This window comes from Perca fluviatilis, chromosome 8 (genome assembly GCF_010015445.1).
Source record: "Perca fluviatilis chromosome 8, GENO_Pfluv_1.0, whole genome shotgun sequence".
Taxonomy (NCBI): Eukaryota; Metazoa; Chordata; class Actinopteri; order Perciformes; family Percidae; genus Perca; species Perca fluviatilis.
The window spans coordinates 34,253,860-34,277,855 of NC_053119.1; the positions used below are offsets into that span (position 1 = coordinate 34,253,860).

At 38.6% G+C, this 23,996-nt stretch overlaps 2 long non-coding RNA genes across 2 annotated transcripts; both read right to left on the reverse strand.

The window, feature by feature from the left end:
• Positions 1 to 3,388: 3,388 nt before the first annotated feature.
• On the reverse strand, positions 3,389 to 6,327 carry LOC120563686. The gene is made up of 4 exons (XR_005640001.1): positions 6,241 to 6,327; positions 5,921 to 6,012; positions 4,922 to 5,129; positions 3,389 to 4,655 (listed from the first exon to the last, which is right to left on the reverse strand). It is a non-coding gene; the product is annotated as an uncharacterized LOC120563686 (long non-coding RNA).
• A 14,127-nt stretch (positions 6,328 to 20,454) lies between these two features.
• On the reverse strand, positions 20,455 to 23,545 carry LOC120563687. The gene is made up of 2 exons (XR_005640002.1): positions 20,788 to 23,545; positions 20,455 to 20,706 (listed from the first exon to the last, which is right to left on the reverse strand). It is a non-coding gene; the product is annotated as an uncharacterized LOC120563687 (long non-coding RNA).
• Between the last annotated feature and the right edge of the window lie 451 nt (positions 23,546 to 23,996).

Below are 23,996 nucleotides of genomic sequence, written 5' to 3' on the forward strand. Positions count from 1 at the left end.
TAAAATAAAGCCTCTGCTTAACAGAGTAATTTAAAGCCGCTTCTCTTCTTTTGTCCCTGTCTCCCCTGCACCTAGTGAGTGTAGGGCAAAAAACTCCTCTCTGGCTGTCGAGAGGCAAATAAATCTTTCCCAACGCAGCAGAAGGCGCCTGGGTAAAACGTAGAGAGAAGAGCGCATAATTATACACAAAAAACATTTACTCCTCCCAAAGTCATCAAGGGGATGTGCTTTATGTACTTTTTTGTCCTTGTAAGGTAATGTAGGAAACGCTCCACAGACTACATACAGTAACAGGAAACTTAACATGAGCCACATAGCACGTGTGATGTGTATTGCAACACGTGTGTTCTCAGGATGCACACACACACAGCTGTGCGCCCCCACCCTTCGGGCCCCTGTTCTCTCTTATCTCTGTCTGGCTGCTTTCCTACACTCCTCACAATTTCTCAATGAAAGCTTTCTCTGTCATGTAATGTAGAAACAGATCAGTATGCAAGCAAAAAGAGATTAATATGTAAGCAAAAATAGATTAATATGTAAGCAAGATACATGTTATTTTTGGGGGGGTTTTCAAAACACACACACTCTAAGCAATAATGTAGTTTACTTTTCAAAACACATCTATTTAAGTGATTATATAGTTATCATGTTAATACTGACAACGTTATATATGTTGTAAAGCAAGGAATGATATGGATTCTGCTATTTCTTTGTTTTTTGGGTTTTCGAACACTCATTCAACACTAGCCAACGGAGAGTTTCTAGACTGATCCTGGCTGCAAATTACATTTGCCATTCTTGCCAAATTTCATATCCATAAATGCAGCTTTACAAATTCTAAAATAAAAATAAAATGTATGATAAAATATTGGTTAACCTCATCTTATCTCAATTTTAAATATCAGATCCCCTTCTAATGGGCTAAACCTTTTTTATTGTACTATTCTGATTGAGCGTTTATAAAAGCGTTTATAAACGTTCAATCCCTGTCCTAATTAGGACAGCCTACAGGGAAGCGTCATAATTTTGTCCTTTTTTTTCAATAGCATGAGAACTAAGATCATGAATAATGCTTATGATTTCAGTAAAATGAACTGACTGATTGAATTACAGAGAATTTTACCAATGAAACGAGCATGTCCATATTGACAAAAGTTTTGAACTTTTGTGTTTAAATGCTCATTATGTAACATGTCAGAACTCATGTGAGGTGTTGTTAACATCCACCAGGTCGATGGATGTTAACAGGTGACATATACATTCTGTATTACAAGTTTTCTGAAATTTGATGTTTAAATATGCAAATGAGGCATTATCTAATGCTAACTTTTGGTCATATACCCTGATCCTGAATGGAGTGTGCATGCGTCGGCCAGACATGAGGGACTTGAGTCACATGACTTGACTCGAGTCAGGCTTCCATCCATCTTCGTCTTCCTGTTCCGTTTATTATATTTTGCTGTGGACAATTTATCTTTTCCCTCTTTCACGAACTGCAATAACAAACACTAATTGACACACTTGGAGAACCCCGTTCACATCAGCGATCTAATTTGTCAGCTGATCAGACCACTCCCTATAAAAGGAGGCTAGATCTCTTCCCGAGGGAGACAACGTTCTGGACGGATGGACGTGCTCTGTGGCTTACTGATCTTCTTTTCCCTTGGTATTGCTGCTGACTGGATCTACTGTGCCCTGGTGGAGCCGACTCCCAGACTCTGCAGTGTCAACGCTCACAAAACTCTGACTAAAGGGAAGTGGTCCTTTTCTCCCACACTGATGCGTGTGTATGTTTTTTAGCATTGGCGCTAAAGGAGTCGTTTTTAGTTGTTGTTCATTTCTGTGAACGTGCTAGATCCAGGGGCCGACAGCAGAGCAGCGGACACGGCAGTATTGTTGATGTGCCCACATGAAGTACAGGAAAGGAAAGTTGTCACTCTAGTCACCCGAGACTGTTTTAAAGTTGCCGGGGTACGAGCAGGCTGCCCATTGATTTTGACTTCTCCACTGACAGAAGCAGAGCGGCACCACGGAATTCCTGATTCTGGATTTCTGGATTCGGAATCGGCTATTCGAAGCCCCGCTGAAGCAAGACATTCTGTGCCGGCGACAGGGGAAACACGGAGCTGACTCCAGGCTGGACTGGACTTGGGTAGGTGTTTCACCCTGGGACAGAACATCCAGAACAATCCATGGTTTTATTGTCTCCCTGGGTTTTTGGGATGTCATTTTAATATTGTCATTTTGAACTTAACTTTTAAAATAATAAAATACAATTTTTGGTAACACTTTATTTAGATAGTCAATCTGTAGATGCTCTACAAACTATCAACAGATTATCAGTACATTTCTCAACTGCATGTCTGCAGACTGTCAACACTTAATCTGTAGATGATCTATAAACTATCAACAAAATATTGTGCTTCCATAACTGAATGACTGTAGACATTCTCAAATGAATGTCTGCAAACTTTCAACAATTAATCTGTAGATGATCTACAAACTATCAACAAAATATCTTACTTCCATAACCAAATGTTTTTAGACATTCTCAGCTGAATGTCTGTAGACATTCAACAATTAATCTGTAGACGATCTACAAACTACTTTAATAACTGAATGTCTGTAGTCATTCAACAATTAATCCGTAGATGAACTACAAATTACTTTAATAACTGAATGTCTGTAGACATTCAACAATTAATCTGTAGATGATCTACAAATTACTTTAATAACTGAATGTCTGTAGACATTCAACAATTAATCTGTAGATGATCTACAAACAATTTTAATAACTGAATGTCTGTAGACATTCAACAATTAATCTGTAGATGATCTACAAACTACTTTAATAACTGAATGTCTGTAGTCATTCAACAATTAATCCGTAGATGAACTACAAATTACTTTAATAACTGAATGTCTGTAGACATTCAACAATTAATCTGTAGATGATCTACAAACTAACACGTTTTATTGTGATAATCTATATATCTATAGATATACAACTGCTTGAAACAGCGCATTTGTAGTGTATCAATAACATATATACATATACCGTATATACTCAACAACTTTGCTACAACTTATTTGTAGCGTGTCAATAGCATCTCTAAAGTATTTTTAACCATATACATCTACCGCAAATCTCTAAGTCTATTAGCAGCATCACTAAAGCATCTGTAACACTTTTACAACACATGTGATGTCATTCAAGTAACTATCTGTAGGTATGCTTTGTGACTATCCAAATAAAGTGAAACACAAGTGAAACCTAGTCGACTGTTTATGGCTTATCTACTTCACATTAACAAAATATATATTGATCAACATGTTCAGTGCGTTCACAAACTCTAGATATAATCTATAGATATGCCTTATGACTATCCAAATGAAGTGAAATTTATTTGACTGGTTATGGTTTATCTACTTCACATTAACAAAACATCTACCGATCAATATGTTCAGAATATTCATAAACTCTAGAAATAATCTATAGATATGCCTTATGAATATCCAAATGAAGTGAAATTTATTTGACTGGTTATGGTTTATCTACTTCACATTAACAAAACATCTACCGATCAATATGTTCAGAATATTCATAAACTCTAGAAATAATCTATAGATATGCCTTGTGAATATCCAAATAAATTGAAATTTAGTTGACTTGTTATGGCTTATCTACATCACATTAACAAAATGTCTACTTATCAAAAAGTTCAGTGCATTCACAACCTAGTAATAATCTATATGCCTATGACTATCAAAATAAAAATAAAACACAAAGGAAACTTTGTGGACTGTTTATGGCTTATTTACTTCACATTTACATAATATCTGCTGATCAACATGTTCAGTACATCCACAAAGAACGAATAATGAAACAAAAAATCAAAGCATTGTATTGCCTGGTATATTGCCTGGTATACCAAAATGTACACATCTTATACAAAAACAGAGCCTTTAATACAAGCAATGCACCGAAATCTGCTGCAACATTGCTGAACATAATTTATGAAATTACAGAGCCTAAGGTTTATCATTATGTTGAATGGTGGTTTCTGAAATTCCAGTATACCATGCAACACAAGTGCATATGTGTTCACTTCTACAATTCACATTTGGAGGTTAGGAGAGGTTAGTAAAAGAGGAGGAGAGTATAAACTTTACAATGGCTAATATCTACAATGTGTCTCCATTCATGAATATCTTATGTCCTTAAAAAGTCTACCAAGGATTCCATGTTTATGTCTTTTGCCCAACCAGTAGGTCCATTCTATGAAGCAGAGCTGCCTTTTCAGAGACTTTTATGTTCGTTTTCCACGCAACCGCCATACCTCCTTCTTGTAGGTCTGCCATGCCCTCTCAATGTTCTGTGTGTGTAGACCTGTAGCTGGGTCTACGTAATTTTGACTGTGGTTGACCGTCACGTGTCTGTAGCCTTCCTGTGAAAGACTTGAATATGCTCTCCACTCATCACTTACTACCGTACTCTGAGGTTTTATGTGCTTCTTGATAATAGGAACCAAGGTAGCCTTGTTCCTCCTCTTCACTAGACGAAGGACGGGTCGTCTGGAGTTGCCCCGTATCTCCAACATCCCAAATACCCACGTCTTTCTCCTCCATGTGTTACCAAAACGTCCTCTGGCATACTGAAATAAAATAATGTTTAAATATAATGAGTGGACAAGGAATCTCCCAACACTTTGAAGAGACAGTTTGCAATTAAAACAATTAAAATAATTTTGTAGTACAAAATATTGAGCTGGTTTGCAAGATCAATTTGAATAGAATTGAATGAACCATGTTGTTCGTACAGATTTGTAGATAATGTCTTTTTTTCTGTGTGCAAATTTAGTGTTGATATTGCAGATTTTGACTTGAAAGCTATAGAATAACTTAGCAACAGAATACATACCTTTCTTTTATGACAGAATTTGCTTTCATCAATGTGGATAAGGACATCAACTCCACCTATTCTCTGCCCTTTTTGCTTCCGATGCTTTCTCATGCTTTTAAGACAGATGTGCCGAAGTTTCTTTGCCATCCTTGAGAGTGTAGCGCTACTCTTAGAAATCCCATCTTGCAACATGTCCACTTGCCGCATACACAAACCTTGTGAAAATCTGGAAACATAATGTTAGACATTTGATTCATTATTGTGAAGAATGTATATACATTTTATAAACACATGTTTTACAGGCAATTTAGCATTATGTGGCTAATTCTCAGTGGACATTATACAGTTTGTGTGAGATCTTGTATAGTTTTCAGTAAAGAAATTGAGAAAGGAAATTTACACCTTCATTCATCCACTCAAAACAGGTCTGTATATTTATTAAATTCACAGTTTCTCGACTATGCTTTCAACCATCTATAGTTAAAAGCACAACCAAATTCCAGCAAGTCAATACCCTAAAATAGATAAGACCAAACAGAAATATATTAAGTGCATATACAAGTAAAATCAGGTAACTGCATCCAATGCAAAAAGAATGTCAATTTAAAAGCACAATAAACCAACATGATACAAATGTGAAAAATGTTGAATTGAAAAGAAAAAAATATAGTTTCTATGTGTTTATTCTAATGGCACAACCAACCTAACTGGATTTGAAGAATATAATGCAAGTAATCAATGGTGTTTAACAGTTGTCAAAGTTGTGTCTTCTGAAGAAATATAGAGTGAGTCAAATAAAGCACTGCTTCTGGGCATTAGTGACATGCAATTTCACTTCTTTCTACATTGCTTGTCCAACCTAAAACTCAGACATGTCAAGTGTGAGCTGTCATTCACTTGTCAATGTTAAGTTGCAGGCTCCCAACCTACCTGAGGGAGAAATCCTTGTTGATCTTGTAAGTTACTGCAGTTACCTTTTATCTCTTATAACCAATAACATATTTAGAAGGTATTTACCTGTGTATGTATTTCATCCATGTAAAAATGCTGGAGTGAGACCGATCCTAATGCTTCTTCTTAATCGTCGACATGTCTTTCTGTGGCACTCCCTGGAAATCAAATGTTTTTTTTATTTGATAGACTTGAATAGCCTTGTTGAGTTGACAAAACATTCAGTGCTATATAAAATAAATGTTGTTGATTGATTGAATAGCCTATGTTGTTTTCACACATTTAAATTAAGCATGCTTTTTTCAACAACAAAAATTACTTGCTTCCAGCAGGTTGATACACCTAACATTACAATAACACACTACAGTTGGCTAATAATGACTTACCAGATGAAGTTGTCTGTGCACTGGTAGGAAACCATATTCATCTTATGCAGGGCTCAACATAAAAAAAAATTCCCACTGGCCCCCGGGGCCAGTAGATCAGAGTTTTGCTGGCCCCTTCTACATTTTTACTGGCCCTGAAAGAAATATCATAGGTGTGATTGGAAAAGGACAAAAAAGCAGGAAAATATATGCCGCACCTACTATGAAGCTTTAGAAAATGGTTCTAACCCAGCTAGCCACTGCCACTGGATGTTGTGCCATTAGCAGTAAAGTTAGACCAGGGGTCATCAACTACATTTTTCCAAGGGCCAGAATTTTTTTAAGCAGACACTCCAGGGGCCGGACTTTCAAATAAAGAAAATAAAAGTATACCTAATAGCATCTTCTTGTTTGATATTTTCACTTTCTTACTAAATTAATGCTATATTTTTTACATGTATTAGTGTAAGCAAACCCCTAAAAACATGGAAAATCCATAATGATTACTAGATAGGCTACTTAACTAGAAAATGATCTCAGATTAGTCCTGTATGCCTAATTTGAAATAAGACAATTCTGTTGCTAAATAATACAACCGGCAACATCATCAAGATTGACGAACGCGTCATTCACGTGCATATTAAGTAGCCACATGTATTTGTTTTGGTCTTATAATACATCCATAGGTTTACCGCTCCAGCGGAGAGGATGGCTCGTTTAGACAGCAGCTACGTTTACAAGAGTTTGTCCAAAGTTCAAGATTGGTTGCAAATTAAGATAAACAGTCAGACTACAAACTGACATCTTTCATTTTAGCTCGTTTGTAAAGTCACTGTTTGCAGAGTAGAGCTGGGTTTTCACAGCGCGGTGGACAAGAGTGGACAGCGCAGACTGAAATATCGGTTTCTACATGTTTCTGCCTGTAGAACAGGTAGGTGGGTTATTGATAAGTATTGACTCTTTAATCATGGAGGTTTTATTGTAGGCTACTTACAGTAACGAATGTAGCGTTAGTTCATCTGCGCCATCGGCGGTAAATAATCCTAGGTAACGTTTCCAGTCAGTACATGTGCTGCGTGAAGTAACGCACACACCTCGGCGTTTTTACTGGCCCCGGGCCATCGGGCCATTGCTTATGTCGAGCCCTGTCTTATGTCCACATTGCTTGCATTTCATCTTTCCTTTTAGCAGATGTTTTTTTCTGTAGCCATTTGATCAGTTTTAAACTGGATTTTTTGTTTTGTTTGACATAAACTTTATGAATTAGTTTTCTAATGCAACAGTCCATTATTATCATAGAGGCATGTAAAGGATTCAAAAGAATTTGAATAGAATTGGCGTACTCCTTGACTATATAGTAGCCTATTTGGCGCCCTGCCATTTCATTGGCTATCCCATCCCGGCACACGCCAATACATTTTATCTTCTCCAGTCTAGACCAATAACGAATGAGCAGTTTTAGCTCACATCTGAGCCCGGGTTCTAGCTCACATCCACAAAGGCGAAGGTAAGCAACTATGTTTACATCTGTGTAATAACATATCTAACGTTAATGATGTAGGCAAGAAAAATGTAAACTGCTATCTCTGGCATGAATCATATACTTGTTCAGGAATAACCTAATTACCTTGAGCTTAGCTGACATTACCTAGCTAGCTCAAAGTTTTAATCACTACCTGTATGGTACAGTAGCTAACTATTACTAGTATCTTTCTAGAGTCCACACAGCATGGCCGCTCTGGGGACAAGAGGACGAAAGCGTGTCCATGACAAGGAGGAAGTTGAAGAACAATGTAAGTAGATGCTTAGTGATATTTAGCTATGAACTAGCTTAGATTTGTGAAGGCTAGCTAGCTTGATAGTTCACATTAGCAATGACAAGCTCATAAGGTGGTTTATTTGGGTGTTCCTTATCATTACTGGAGCAACTGTTTTTATTAATACACAAATTTGTATTGTAGTTATGTTTGGTCATCTCTTTTGTGTGCCTCATTTTTAGCTCGTTAGCAGAAACATTATTGTGGCTATTCGAACATTGGCGTCTGGTGTACAATAATATTGCTACAGTTTGAAGTTAACATGATGTGACGTTTGCAGTCTATGGCTCAAACACAACTAAAATGTACGTCATACTATAAAAATAAGGCCATAGTACAAGTTTCATTCTCAAAGTATTACATTTCGTTTACAAAGGTCTTAAATTATTTCTTGTCCTTTTGTAGGATTATACCGTAACGTCATCATAAATAAATTCTTTACAATTGACTACTCGTGACTTGGATGTTATACGACAGTAGGCCTACAGGTACTGTTTACGTTTAGTGTTTTTTTCCCGTTCTTGACCGTGAAGTGTGTGCTGTTTGTGCCGACACGTGTATGTATAATAATAACGGCGCAACATGGTGTTTTATAATAAATCTGTGGTGAGCAAGCTCGATCTGGCCCTAAACATCCAAGCTAGGTCGCTAATCAATTAGGAAAGAAAACAAACCGGAGCCCCACTCTTTATCCTCGCTACTTTCAAGCAGCCTAGGCACAGAAGCAGAACAGGATGAAACAATCACTAAAGCCACTGGCATTTACATTAGCATATCATATTACATTATATACAGTTTTGAAACTAATTGTAACACATTATAATGCAGAAGTTAAATTTTTTATTATCCTATTTATTTTGTTTTTGTTTCATAGCATTAGAAGTCAAAACAATTGTCATATTATCTTATGTTATTATAGTACAAACAAACCTTACAAAGCTATTGGGAATGAAATATATGATTGTGTGAGATGAGTATTATAAAAAAAGTTTTATTAAATACAATACATGGTAAATAATTCTTTTGTCAGGCCTAAAATTCACATTGGTTTTCCATTATATAGGCATGAAGTTGGCATTACATTTCATCCTAGGTGGTAGTAAAAATATCTTAAAAATTCTTAAATCTAACCTGAAGAATCCTGTCTGAAGCAGACCCATGCCTTGCTTCTATTGAAATTTATTGAAAAATGTTCTGGTACAGGATATAAAATCATCTATTCCAGAATATATATTTTAACAATTTAATGATTAAAAATGACTAACAATTAATAAATAAGTTACATAAATTATTGACAAGCTTTATAATTGTACATTGCACCTTTTGATAGGCAAAATGCATCCAACCTATTCTGAAAAGAGTTAATTGAAGGGGAACACACAACTTCTTCTGGAAGCTCGTTCTATGATTTTACCGCACGGAGTGGGGAAAAATTCTTTCTCTTTTCAGAGAGGCATGTTCTAGGATAACGTTTTAAAGAATTCCCTCGTCTCTCATACCTATTGCTACAAAACTGAAAGTTAGGCTCAACTGTTACATCATATATTCCCTGTATATTGGGAATACCTGTACTTATAGAGATGTGGGGGTTCTTGGTAGCACAGTGGTTAAGGAGTCAGACTTGGATTTCTGACTAGGCCAAATGTCGTTTACACTAAGTTGCTTCAGATGATGTTCCTGTAAGTCGCTCTGAAAAATCGTGACTGCTAAATGACAAAAAGTACTGTACTGATTATTAGAGCAGGAAACCCCTCAGTTGTGTTTTATAAACTCCTTAATACACAAATTAGAAATAATTTACAGTTGCTTCATATAAAATGTTAGTTGACATGTTGACCTTTTTTTAATTTATTGCCACAAAAAAGCCAGTCTCTTCCCCACCTCCTTGGTGTTATCTCCTAATTTAGGCCCTTTACTTTTCCCTGACCTTGGTTCATTTCATAGCATCGTTTCCTACTTACTTGGTAGTTGGAAGGACAACAATAGGACAACAAGGTCATGTGTTCTACAATTTAAAAAAGAAATGCCAGAAATGTGCAGTACTTCTGCTTTGATTAACTGACATCTTCTGTATTTGTTTCTGTCTGTTGCAGCTCAAGAAGATGAACTTACAATTAACCAAGAATTAATTATATGGAAAAATAAAGCAAAGATCCTCCAGGATCGAGTGGAACAACTTGAGAATGATAAAAAGTTTCTCGAGCAGCAACTGGCTGAGATAACTACTGAAACTGAGGGTAGGTAACTTGACCACAGTTTAATTTAGTCGGAGGTCGCACAACTAAAAGTAAACGTAAGCGGGAAGTGACAAGATTTGTATTGGATTTGCCTGGAACACAGTATTCAGTAAAGCATTATTTATTGTAATTTTCAATACACTGAAATCATCATAAATGGAGAAATTATAAATGTTTGTCTAGTGGTTTCTTTAAAAATAATCATTTACTAGAGATGCACCAATTGCAATTTTCGGTAACAGTTGGTGTTGTGTTTCTATGGTATAATTAAATTGCTTTTGTGGTTTATATATTGAAAGGTTTAAAAAAACGTTTGACAATAGGCGCAGCCAACACTTGTAATACGAACAGAAATTGTTGTAGCACAATTTACACTTGCTTTGAGCATTATACTGAAAGATGAACGAATTTAGCTTAATCACAATCTGAACCATTACGTTCGATAGACGTGAACCGTTGTGCAGCACGTGTAAATATGATGGGCACAGAATTGGAAATATGGTCACCGGTCATGGCCGATCAGCTGAAAACCGGCCTTTTCCTGTCACATGCCAACAATCGGTGCATCTCTATCATTTACTCAACTACAAGTTCTTTTACCATGCTATTTTGCTCATGGAACCTTTCTTTTTAATCAAGCACATTAGTTGGTCAATTAGTTAATTATTAGGCATTTGAGGTAAAGACAGTCTGGTGGAAAAAGGAGCCTATATTCGTTGTAGTCTATAGCAAAATAATCACTCTCTAAGGGTAAGACCCAAATGCAGACACAGAAGGCAGCGCTAAAATCACTAGTAGTGACAACTTAGGTCAAGAGCAGACACAAATTGTATACATACAGACAGGCATATTAGGGTACCGACATTAAGAGTGCAGGCTTGTAGTGGGGTACAGGCAGGGTTCATTTAGGCTGTGTCAGATTCCAAGGTAGAATCCAAAACGGAAGGCAGGCCCAACGTGTTGCTTCCTGGTAAATTAATGGTTAATAAGTAATAAGTAGTGAATGAAGAAAATGTTCACGTGATGTGACATGCAATTAAAATGTATTTTGTTTGTAATATATTATACAGTGACTGATGCTGTGCAGCCTGAGGAAAATGAAAAGAGGCCCCAGCTGACATCCCAGCAGTCTTTCAACGCTGACACCGATTCCAGCTCCAACTCCAATTCCAGCTCCAACTCTGATTCCAGCTCAGACTCCGATTCCAGCTCAGACTCCGATTCCAGCTCAGACTCCGATTCCAGCTCAGAGTCCGATTCCAGCTCAAACTCTGATTTGAAAAACAAGAAGCAGAGTAAAGAGAAGAGAAAGGCCAAGAAAAAGAAGGACAAGAGAAAGAAGGACAAGAGAAAGAAGGATAAGAGAAAGAAAGACAAGAGAAAGAAGGACAAGAAAAAGAAGGAAAAGAAAAAGGACCAGAATAAGAACAAAAAAAAGAAAAGAGTATAGAAGTCGAGGTAAGATTAAAAAAAAGCAATTACATTGGAGAAATTGTTTTTATTTTATGCAAGGCCAAACTAAATTGATTTACAGCTTAACCTTAATGTGTGTTACAAGATAAATAATTGTGTAATTATGAAAAGTACCTCAATGCATGCATCATTCAGTCACCTAATTGTAGATTCTCTGATCTGTACAAAGTGTGCATGTGCCACTGGGAATGTGTGATGGATCTGCTAGCTTTTAGCTAGCATATCAGTATTTCAAACCAATTCCATTTAGGTGTTATCTGTTGGCTTACTAATACAAGTAATAAAATGTTACTTATGAATAGTAAATCATCTTACCGTTGAAACACTTCAATTTGGTTTTCTAGAATGGTATCAGCTTGGTGCCCAAATTATCCATAAAATAACACATTCAAAAATGTCAGTGTTTCCTTTAGGATTATTTTTAGCAGTGGGAACAGGTCTCCATGAAACGGAGCTGACACTTCGCTGCAACACAAACTAATATATATTCACCTTTATTCACACACACAATGAGGCATATTTTCAGTTGTGATTAAACTGTATTTTTTGAGTTACTATATAGGCCAACTTTGATCTTGACATACAGGCTAAGCATTCTGTAGCAAATAACAATAAACCCACTATTAATTACACTACAAACTAAAAACTACTTCAGCATGTAAATAATGCACCTAAAATATAAACGTGAGCAAGGGCGTTGAGCAATCGCTATTATATTGAATCAACAGCCATGTGCAATTTAGCTTGCAGGTGAAGAATACTAACAACGAAAATCCCCAGTTAACTTAATTTAAATTTGCAAGACCTATGAACTAATACAAGACCAGGCTTAAATGAACTGACAACATAAGTTATACCACTTACAGTTCTCAAGGACGTACACACACCATCTCAACTGGCTAGTTATCCTTGTGTGTCCGCGCTATTCTCCAACACGCACTCTAACAATGTAGCACCTATTTTTGATACCGTGGGGGGCAGACATGGTGGCGCCATGGTCAAAACAACATAGAGGAAACGCTGAATGTTACTGATGGAGGAAAGTGAGGAGCGTCATTTATTAAAGAGTAATTCAAGTTTCTGCAACCTAAAATTTATAACAACATGTATATTGACAGTTTTTATATTCTGCTGTTCAATTTCTTTTAGCAGGTAACATCAAAGATGTGGTCACCAGATACCAGCGACTGCTAAACTTGACAAAGAAGGGGTACACTATGTCTATGGCTTTTCGAAAGGCGGGCGTGTCAAGGAATGCCGTGGCTGCCACTGCACCCATTGCTGAGCTGTTCATTGCAGAAAGACAGGTGTTGGAGCAATTGCCTTTTTGCAGAAAACTGTCTGACCTAGTGAAGTTATGCACTGAGAAAATAATTGGAGAAATTGAAGAAAAAGTGGTAGAGATGAAAAGAAAAAGAGAGTTACTTCCATTCCAACTAAAATAAGCCTTCATGGGGGTGACAGAAACTACTCACTATAGCTTTTCACTAAATGCTCATATGCTTTTTGGTTTTTCCCTTTCCTTTATTATGTTGTCTTTTTTGTGCATGTAATAGGCTTCCAAAGTGAAAAAGCCCATCGTTTGTATTAGAGGCTCTATTTTTGTTTTAGATGTGTACATTTTGTTAGACCAGGCAATACAATGCTGTGATTTTTTGTTTCATTATTTGTTCTTTGTGAATGTACTGAACATGTTGATCAGCAGATATTATGTAAATGTGAAGTAAATAAGCCATAAACAGTCCACAAAGTTTCCTTTGTGTTTTATTTTTATTTTGATAGTCATAGGCATATAGATTATTACTAGGTTGTGAATGCACTGAACTTTTTGATAAGAAGACATTTTGTTAATGTGATGTAGATAAGCCATAACAAGTCAACTAAATTTCAATTTATTTGGATATTCACAAGGCATATCTATAGATTATTTCTAGAGTTTATGAATATTCTGAACATATTGATCGGTAGATGTTTTGTTAATGTGAAGTAGATAAACCATAACCAGTCAAATAAATTTCACTTCATTTGGATAGTCATAAGGCATATCTATAGATTATTTCTAGAGTTTGTGAACGCACTGAACATGTTGATCAATATATATTTTGTTAATGTGAAGTAGATAAGCCATAAACAGTCGACTAAGTTTCACTTGTGTTTCACTTTATTTGGATAGTCACAAAGCATACCTACAGATAGTTACTTGAATGACATCACATGTGTTGTAAAAGTGTTACAGATGCCTTAGTGATGCTGCTAATAGACTTAGAGATTTGCGGTAGATGTATATGGTTAAAAATACTTTAGAGATGCTATTGACACGCTACAAATAAGTTGTAGCAAAGTTGTTGAGTATATACGGTATATGTATATATGTTATTGATACACTACAAATGCGCTGTTTCAAGCAGTTGTATATCTATAGATATATAGATTATCACAATAAAACGTGTTAGTTTGTAGTTCATCTACGGATTAAGTGTTGAATGTCTACAGACATTCAGTTATTAAAGTAGTTTGTAGATCATCTACAGATTAATTGTTGAATGTCTACAGACATTCAGTTATTAAAGTAGTTTGTAGATCATCTACAGATTAATTGTTGAATGTCTACATTCAGTTATTAAAGTAATTTGTAGTTCATCTACGGATTAATTGTTGAATGACTACAGACATTCAGTTATTAAGTAGTTTGTAGATCATCTACAGATTAATTGTTGAATGTCTACAGACATTCAGTTATTAAAGTAGTTTGTAGATCATCTACAGATTAATTGTTGAATGTCTACAGACATTCAGTTATTAAAGTAATTTGTAGTTCATCTACGGATTAATTGTTGAATGACTACAGACATTCAGTTATTAAAATAGTTGAGAATGTCTAAAAACGTTTGGTTATGGAAGTAAGATATTTTGTGGATAGTTTGTAGATCATCTACAGATTAATTGTTGAAAGTTTGCAGACATTCATTTGAGAATGTCTACAGTCATTCAGTTATGGAAGCACAATATTTTGTTGATAGTTTATAGATCATCTACAGATTAAGTGTTGACAGTCTGCAGACATGCAGTTGAGAAATGTACTGATAATCTGTTGATAGTTTGTAGAGCATCTACAGATTGACTATCTAAATAAAGTGTTACCCAGTTCTTATATAGTTCTTGTGTCTTTCTCGCTGTGTTGGTCAATCTGTTACATTGGTCTAATATCAGTTTTTTTATCTGTATAAATTTAACTTGTTCAGATGTATGTGGCTTGGACGCAATATCTTTTGAATATTGAGTAGGGAATAATGCAAAAAAAACTGCAGTAGTTCATAACCACTGTATTTAGTCTTAGGCATCTGTGTCTACCTGTCAGAGGCCCTGTCACAATTAAAATTGTTCATTGTTCATTCTTCACGCTGGTTGTAATGACATCTCCAGTCCGTCATTTGAAGCTTTGAAACATGATTTCTGCGAGCTCCTAGAATCTCTTGCCTACGACGGAAAACGCTTCTTTATCTCCAGTCCTCCTTTCCGGGGCGTGGGCCATTTTAGCCGTTCTCTTAGTCCCAACACCTGGTTTCAATCTGCCTGTACAGCCCGTAGCATAGCTTTCATTGACAGTTTTAACCTCTTCTGGAAACGTCCAGCCTTATTCCGTGGTGATGGCATACACCTCAATGGCCTTGGCTCACATATTTTAACCGACAACCTTTTCTACATAGTTAGGAATTCACATCCAGTCTGACTGTCTACCGGGTGTGCTCGTTCACCCCCGGTCACTTCCGGTCTCTACCTGTCAAACTCTCTCCCCTCTAACTCCCCCTTGCAGTTGAAAATATTAACTACTACCACCACTTTTTCTCAGGACATTGTAAACAGTGTTAACCCCCAGTATTTGGCAATAACACATCCTCCACTCTCTTCTGCTATTCAGACTATTTTAATAGTGAGGCCTTTGCTGCCTGGGAACCGTTCCAGCAGATCAGTGTCCAGGTATCTGCGCCCGCTGGCCCGGGCCTCTGCTGTGCCTAGCAGTGGGTTAGTGCCTCTCAGGATGGTGCTGATAAATGCTCATTCCATCACCAACAAGTCCTTTATCCTGAATAATTTGTTTATTGAAAAATGCCTTGATTTCTTGTACCTGACTGAGACTTGGCAGAGAAACATGGAATTCAGAACTCTAATTGAACTTTGTCCACCAGACTGTTGTTTTATCAGTACTCCCAGGACCTCGGGCCTGGGTGGATTGCTCGCGGTTGTGTATAAAAACTGCTTTTAAAGTCAGAGAGTAACCATTGGGTTTTTTTTAATTAAGGACTCCAGTGACTGACCGTTATCATTTCTATGCTGATGACATCCAGCTGTATGTTTCTTTTAATCTGGAAGAGACTAACAAAGTGTCAGTACTGCATTTGTTTGTCTTCCATTAAGGACTGGGTGGCGAACAATTTCTCCAAAATCTTGCTGTTATATTTGTTCATAATATGTTTCTTGACCAACATATCAAATCACTAAACCACACATGTTTCTTTCAACTGAGAAACATAGCTAAACTTAGAGCCGTGGTTTCGCAATGTGAACTTGAGATGATCAATCATGGTTTCATATCATCCTGGCTTGATTACTGCAACTCCATTTTCACCTGTCTCAGCAAGTCGTCCCAGGACCATCTACAACTGGTCTACAACTCTGCTGCAAGGCTGTTGACCAGTTCCAGCAGGATGTCACACATCACACCTGTTTTATCCTTGTTAGATTGGCTTCCGATCAAGTTCAGGATCCAATTTAAAGTTATTGTTCTTAGATTTAAAGCATTGTATGGTCAGACACCTGTTTATATATCTGACCTGCTCCATCCGCACTACTAATAGGTCCCTCAGATCTTCTAACCATGGATTACTGGTGGTCCCACGCACTCGTTTGAAAACTAAAGGTGACCGTTCCTTTGAAGGGGTAGCTCCAACTCTGTGGAAAGCCCTTCCTATTAACTTATGTTCTGCAGTCTTAGTTGACGCTTTTAGAAAGCAGCTGAAGACACACTTGTTTAAACATGCTTTTGTCTCATGTTTGTAATTTGGGGTTATTAGTCTTTTAATCTTTGAATTTTTAATGTTTGTTTTTGCTTGTTTATTTTCTGTTTTGGATCCTACTGTATTTTAACAAATGTATATTGTGTGAAGCACTTTGTGACTCTGTCTGTAAAAGGTGCTATATCAAATAAATGTATTATTATTATATTAAAAAAAGATTATTGAATTATATTTAGGTGTCTCCTGCTGGAGCTGCTGGAGCTGCTGGAGCTGCTATCCCTGCGACCCAACCCCGGATAAGCGGATGCTGATGGATGGATGAGAAGTAAAAAGAAACATTTTTCATGTATACATCTGTATCCCACTTTTCTACTGTATAATGATTTAAAATCTGAAAGCTATTTTGCTTCATAATTCCAGTCATTGACTTATATAGGCCTATCTGAGTTCAGGACATCTCTGACTAAACCCATACTAAAATTAAACATTTTAACTGGACAAATTTGGAGATGTTTCCAAGTATTACATTTCTACTGTAAAATGACTAAAAATCTAAAATTGTAGGTACTATAACACGTCTTTCCTGCATAATTCCATACAATGACTTATATATATATATATCTGAGTTCAGAAAATCTCGACTTACACCCATACTGAACATTTTTACTGTACAAATTTGGAGATTTTTGGTCGAAATCTGTGACTTTACTGAAAAATCTCTAAATTTATACAGTTAAATGTTTCATTTTCAGGATAGGTGTAGTCAGAGATGTCCTGAACTTAGATGTCATTATTTGGAATTATAGAGCAAACTTATTCTATATTGCCTCCAGTTTCAGAAATGTAACTATTTCACTGTCGAAATGTGGAAAAAAGTTTCATTTTAATTTTTGGTGTATTCAGAGATGTCCTGAACTGCTGGCGTCAAATGGAGCAGTCCAGAAGGAGCTCAGTCCTCCAAGTCAGGAGATAAACTGAGGGAGTCAACAAGTTCTAGGAAAGGGTTCCATGTCTCTAGCATTGTCGAGATAGAGCCTTTCAGAGAAGATCTGAGCTTCTAAAGCTTCAAATTGTCAAGCACTTCTTTAATCCAACGGTCGTGTGTGGGGGGCGGGAGAGCCTCCAGTTGAGCAGGATCAGTCTCCGGGCTAGCAGAGATGTGAACACCAGGGCCCGCTTTAGTGCAACAGGGAGGTCAGCGTCAGACGAAATGCCAAAAATGGCTGACAAAAGGCTGGGGGGATAATGCGACCGTAGGCTCTGCTCATGGTGTCGAAACTCCTCATCCAAAAAGTAATTAATTTAGGGCAAACCAGAACATATGAGTATGGTTGGCAGGAGACTGGTTACACCTGTTACAAGAGTCCCAGACAGTGGAGTATATTTTGGACAATTTCGCATTTGTATAGTGGACTTTATGGAGGACCTTGCATTGGATTAAGCCATGACGAGCACATATGGAGGAAGAATGAACCATAGCTAGTGTAGGGTCCCATTGTTGGTCCGTAACAGACATGTTCAGATCGCTCTCCCATGCATCCTTTGTCACAGTACGAGGGCTGGCTGAGGCCAAGCATAATGAATCGTACAATACAGAAATGCATTTCTTTCGGTTTGGGTCTGTCACCAGGAGAGAATCAGTCAGGGTTTCTGGGTGTCGGTTTGGAAAGTGGGGGAATGTCTTCTTGACAAAGTCCCTAATCTGGAAAAAAGTGAAAGAGGTGTGACTTTGGCAAACCATAAAGGGAAGCGAGCTCTGTGAAGGGTGCAGTTGACACTAACGATACCATTACTGTGCCAGGCCCTGAATGCAAGGTCTAACCTTGAAGGTGTAAAGACATGTTTTTTAAGCAGTGGGTCAAAATGGAAGGGCCCTGTAAGCCAAAGTATTTCCTAACTTGAATCCAAATCTTGAGCGAGAGGGATACAATTGGGCATGCGCCCACAGACGTTAAAGGCAGAGGGAGTTGAGATCGTGACCCCGCCTTTTCCAAATGTACCCAGACTGGCAGCGAGGTGCAGTACAGGAGCTTTTGTAATTTAGTTGCCCAGTAGTATCGCCTAAACTTAGGGAGCGCCAGACCCCCCTCAGCCTTCGGAGACTGTAATATCGCCTTTCGGATCCTAGCAGGTTTGCTGCCCCAGAGAAATTTAGATATTGCCCGTTCCAGCTTGTCGAAAAAAAGATTTAACGAAAATTACAGGGATGTGCTGGAAAAGATAAAGGAATTTGGGGAGGACAACCATCTTAATCAAATTTATCCGGCCCACGAGAGAGAGTGGCAAGACCGACCAGCGGTCATAGTCACTTTCAGTTTTTTCGACCAGAGGTAAGAAGTTTTAGCGGAACATCTTTGCTATGGCCGTTGTAATAAAAAAAAAAAAAAAAAGTTGTGAAATCCGTCCCCCTGCCCACTTAAATGATGATAAAGAGCGTGGGAGCTGCCTAGCCAGAGAGTTTATCGGTAGGAGCTCGCTTTTCTGGTAGTTGAGTTTGTAGCCGGAAGCCATTCCAGAATGTTTAAAATCACAGGAAGCGAGATGGCAGGTCGTCCACATACAGTGAGACTTTATGAGTTGTGCCAGATCGTGTGATGCCCTCGAAACCTTCCTCCGAGCGAAGCCAAACAGCCAGAGGTTATATCGTGATGGCGATATGCCTGGTACCTCTTTGGAGTGAGAAAAGTGGTGACAACATGTCGTTAGTTTGAACTGAGGCCATCGGGAATGAATATAATAATCTGACCCAGAGGATAAAATTATGGCCCAGGCCAAACCTGTCCATTGCCCCGTATACCTCTCAGGGGGGCGTCAAAAATCACCGGGGGTGCGCAAGTCTTTATCTGGTTTGAGGTTGAGGTAAAAAAAAAATATTTGCACACGTTAAACAAATTATGATAATACACTAGAATTTATAATGTATACAAAAGTCTTCATAAAAACTATATATTTTTGTTCTCGCTTAAAATTGTAGGCAGGCTACTTAGTAGGCCAAACCTCCGGGACCTCTTAACCTGGGGCCCTTGCTGTCATCAGGTCAGCTGCTAGTTGCTATCAGACACAGCATCACTATTTTATGAATGAAACATGGCGGAGAAATGTAAAAGTGCTGATAACTCCTCTGTATAAAAAAAAAAAAAATTAAGGCTCTATCTCGAGAGTTACCTCAACTTCGGTTTCATTATCTAACGCTAACTATTAGCAAATGTTTAACCAAGTTTCTTATAGTTTGGTTAACTGTATAACATTATAACATTATAACCATAATGGACTGATAATGTCTTGCTACTGTTCGCGCCATCAGTCTATGGTTGGCGCATTTAGCCTTGACATGCTTTTAAGAGCTAACATTAGCAGAAATAAGCTCATTTAACTAAGTTAAAGTTACACTAAAGAACAATAGACTTGTTGATTCATGTGTATTCTCCTAGATAATTAATGAAGTACAGTTACATGCTAGTGTGCATATATATTTAACTATGAGGGGCTGGAATGGAAATGGAAATGATGATTCTTTCTCTTTCTTACAGAAATAGTCAGGAGTGCGCAGAACCACGATGGCATGTGCACCCACCCAGTGACCCAGAAGTAAGTAATAGTTAGGCTACTTTTCCTTTGCTATTTATTGTACAACATTAATGTTACAGTTCAGTTCTGACCCAACATGCAGAGATAAACACACAGGACACACAGTTCAGTTTTGAAGGCGTTTAATAAACATATTGTACTTAAAGGAGGCAATGACGGTAGAGTTTGGGCAGGGAAGCTCCGGGGCAGATCCGAGGCTAGAGGTGGGCCGACGGAGGAGAATCCAAGTAGGTCTGGGACACGAGGCGAGCAGGCAGAGGTGAGTACACTCAGATACACAGAGAGAAATCCCAGTGATGACGAGACTGAATGGTGTGAACTGGAAGCTCAACAGGAACAGCAGGGAAGGCAGCAGGTCTAGATGGAGAACACAAGGTAAGTAGGAGCACAAAGTATAAGAATACTTAAGGACTGACATGAAACACTGAGCCAAGTTACCACATGGATTGTCGTAACGAACTGGCGCCGATGAAGGGATCAGCCCGGATATAAATACTGCTGGGTTGAATCATGGAATGAGCTGCAGCTGAGCAGGTATTTGTGCAGAGAAGAACGTCCACGCCCCTTGACCTACTTTCCTCGACCATGCCTCCATCAACCTTCAGGTGGAAAACCAACACAGAAAGACACACAGGGAAAAGGGGAGAGAACACACAAACGGAAAGGGAAAACAGCTGACCCATAACAGTACCCCCCCCTCAACGGGCGCCCCGCTAGGTTGAGGTTTGTCTGGATGGTCCCGGTGAACGTCCGTCACTAACTGTGGGTCCAGAATGAACCTTCTGGGAATCCAAGACCTCTCCTTCGGCCCATAACCCTCCCAATCAACCAGATATTGGAGCCCCCTACCCCGCCAGACTCTGGACCGTGTAGGCTGGATGGTCGTCTATGAGATGTACTGGAGGTGGGGGATCCATAGGAGGGCACAAAGGGCTTGAAGCCACATGTTTCAGTTGGGACACATAGAAAGTGGGATGGATCTTCATGGCCTGCGGCAGCTTTAACCGAACAGCAGAGGGGTTAATGACGGACTCAATGACAAATGGACGCAAATACCGAGCCGGCAATTTGCGGGACTCGGTACGCAGAGGGACATTCCTGGAGGAGAGCCAAACCTCCTGTCCCGGCTGGAACGGGGGTGCAGGGATCCTATGCCTATCCGCCACTTTCTTGTCCCACGTGGTCCAGAGCAGCACCTCACGGGCGTCACACCAAACTCTATGGCATCGGCATAGGTTCTCCTCGAACCTCGAACGGAGAAAGGCCGGTGGCAGACGTGGTCAGAGAATTGTGAGCATACTCGATCCATGGGAGATGTTTAGCCCAAGTGGAAGGATGTTGAGCAGTCACACAGGGACACGAAGGGACGCTTCCAGGTCCTGATTGGCCCTCTCTGTCTGGCCATTGGACTGCAGATGGAAAACTGAGGATAGGCTAACAGAAGCGCCGAGAGCAGAACAGAACTCTTTCCAAACACGTGAAATACATTGTGGGCCTCTATCAGAAACTATGTCCACAGGTATTCCATGGGGACGGAATACATGTTGGACAATGAGGTCGCTGTCTCACTGGCAGTCGGTAATTTTGGTAATGCTACATAGTGAGCAGATTTAGAGAATCTGTCCATGCTGGTAAGTATTGTATCATTAACTTCAGATTTAGGAAGATCCGTAACAAAATCCAGAGCGACATGGGACCAGGGACAACTCGGAACAGGGAGAGGTTGCAGGAGACCCAAGGGAGACTGGTGAGAGGCTTTTCCCTGAGCACAGATGGTACACGCTGCCACGTAAGCTCGGACGTGTCAATCATGTCGCCTTCAATATTATGAAGGATTTTGACCGAAATTCTGCTCTGGCCTCAAGTCTGGCCAGAGTCTTTTGACTCCAATTTGTGGTCAATTCACCTTGAACCTATAACTTTTAAGTATTCGTTATCTGGTAGATCAGAATCAAATCAAGACACAGGATTTGCTCAGATAAGTTATATCAAAGCTTTAGTGAATGATATTGCAGAGTAAAATACATATGCATATCGACGCAGTTCTCCTTCAAAACCATCTCCCTCGCCCTACCGACAGACTCTCGTACTTTTTTACATTTTCTCTGCCCATCCTTGGTGGTGCTGTTATCGGTTGGATGTTGCCTTGTTCTCTGCTTCTCCCGATCTGAGAGTCTTTTTAATCAGCTCAATTATTTTCCCGGTCCGGTGATGCCTTTCATATAGGTCAGATAGTCCTCTCACAGATACTCAGGAAGAGCAACTCACTTATCAGGTCAGATGGCTTTTCTCACAAACAGTTAGGAAGAGCAGACAACAATGGCCAGTTATGATTACCTAGAAATAGAAAAATGCAATGTATGATATCTAAGGACACATTGCAAACCTGTGGCATCTTTTTGTTGTTCAATTTGAATAGGGCCTAACTGTGGCCTCCCAGTGGAGCATGCTTATGCAATTGTTCCATAGCTGTTTTATCTTTGCGGGTCAAGTCAGTGGGATAGGTGACAATTTGATCTTGGAAATTAAAGGTTGTTTCAGGTTCAATGACTGGAAGTTCTTGTACGTGGATAGCAATTCTCTCAGATACCCTGGTTTGCTTTGTTTACATTGCTCACTGTCACTATACTATCCCAACCAGGTGACTGGCTATTCAACTTCTTTTTAATTAAAGTCCATCTGGACGTCTGCTCAGTGTTGGCTTTGTAACCCTCGGAATCTGAGTGTTGGAAAACATGGTCCCAATCAGTACAGTTCTCTGTGCAGAGACAGGCTTGATCAGTAGCCCTCCCTCTCGCTTTGCACACAAATTGTTGGCCTGAACATGGGTCCACAGTAAATGACTGCGTTCTACCCCTGGTTAATGTAATTGAGTGGGTGGTATGGTGACTTTGTTTTATTCGTCGATGGTCATGGTTAAGCATGGTTGGTATGCGCGGTTGTGGATCAGTGGTCAGATTCAGATTCAGCATGTAGCATTACTTTTGGCTATTTCCCTGTCTCTTAGTAGCTGTACATCGTGCCATATTATTGGTATCACTATAATTAATGCAGCTGTGAAAAGGAAACACATCGTTCCCCTGAGACCACACAGTCCCGGAAGTCTAAATGGATGCCAGGGACAGGGATGGTCCATTTTTTGGGGGTTTCTGGTTGGAGACTCCTGACTGATAAGTCTAGTTCACTTTTCTGCTCTAATGTGGTTGAGGGATGCAATCTATATATATATATAGATTGCATCCCTCAACCACATATATATATATATATACATATATATACATACATACATACATACATACATACATACATACATACATACATACATACATATATATATATATATATATATATATATATATATATATATATATATATATATATATATATATATATATATATATATATATATATACAGTGCCTTGCGAAAGTATTCGGCCCCTTGAACTTTTCGAACTTTTGCCACATTTCAGGCCTCAAACATAAAGATATAAAACTGTAAATTTTTGTGAAGAATCAACAACAAGTGGGACAAAATCATGAAGTGGAACGAAATTTATTGGATATTTCAAACCTTTTAAACAAATAAAAAACTGAAATATTGGGGTGCAAAATTATTCAGCCCCCTTAAGTTTATACTTTGTAGCCCA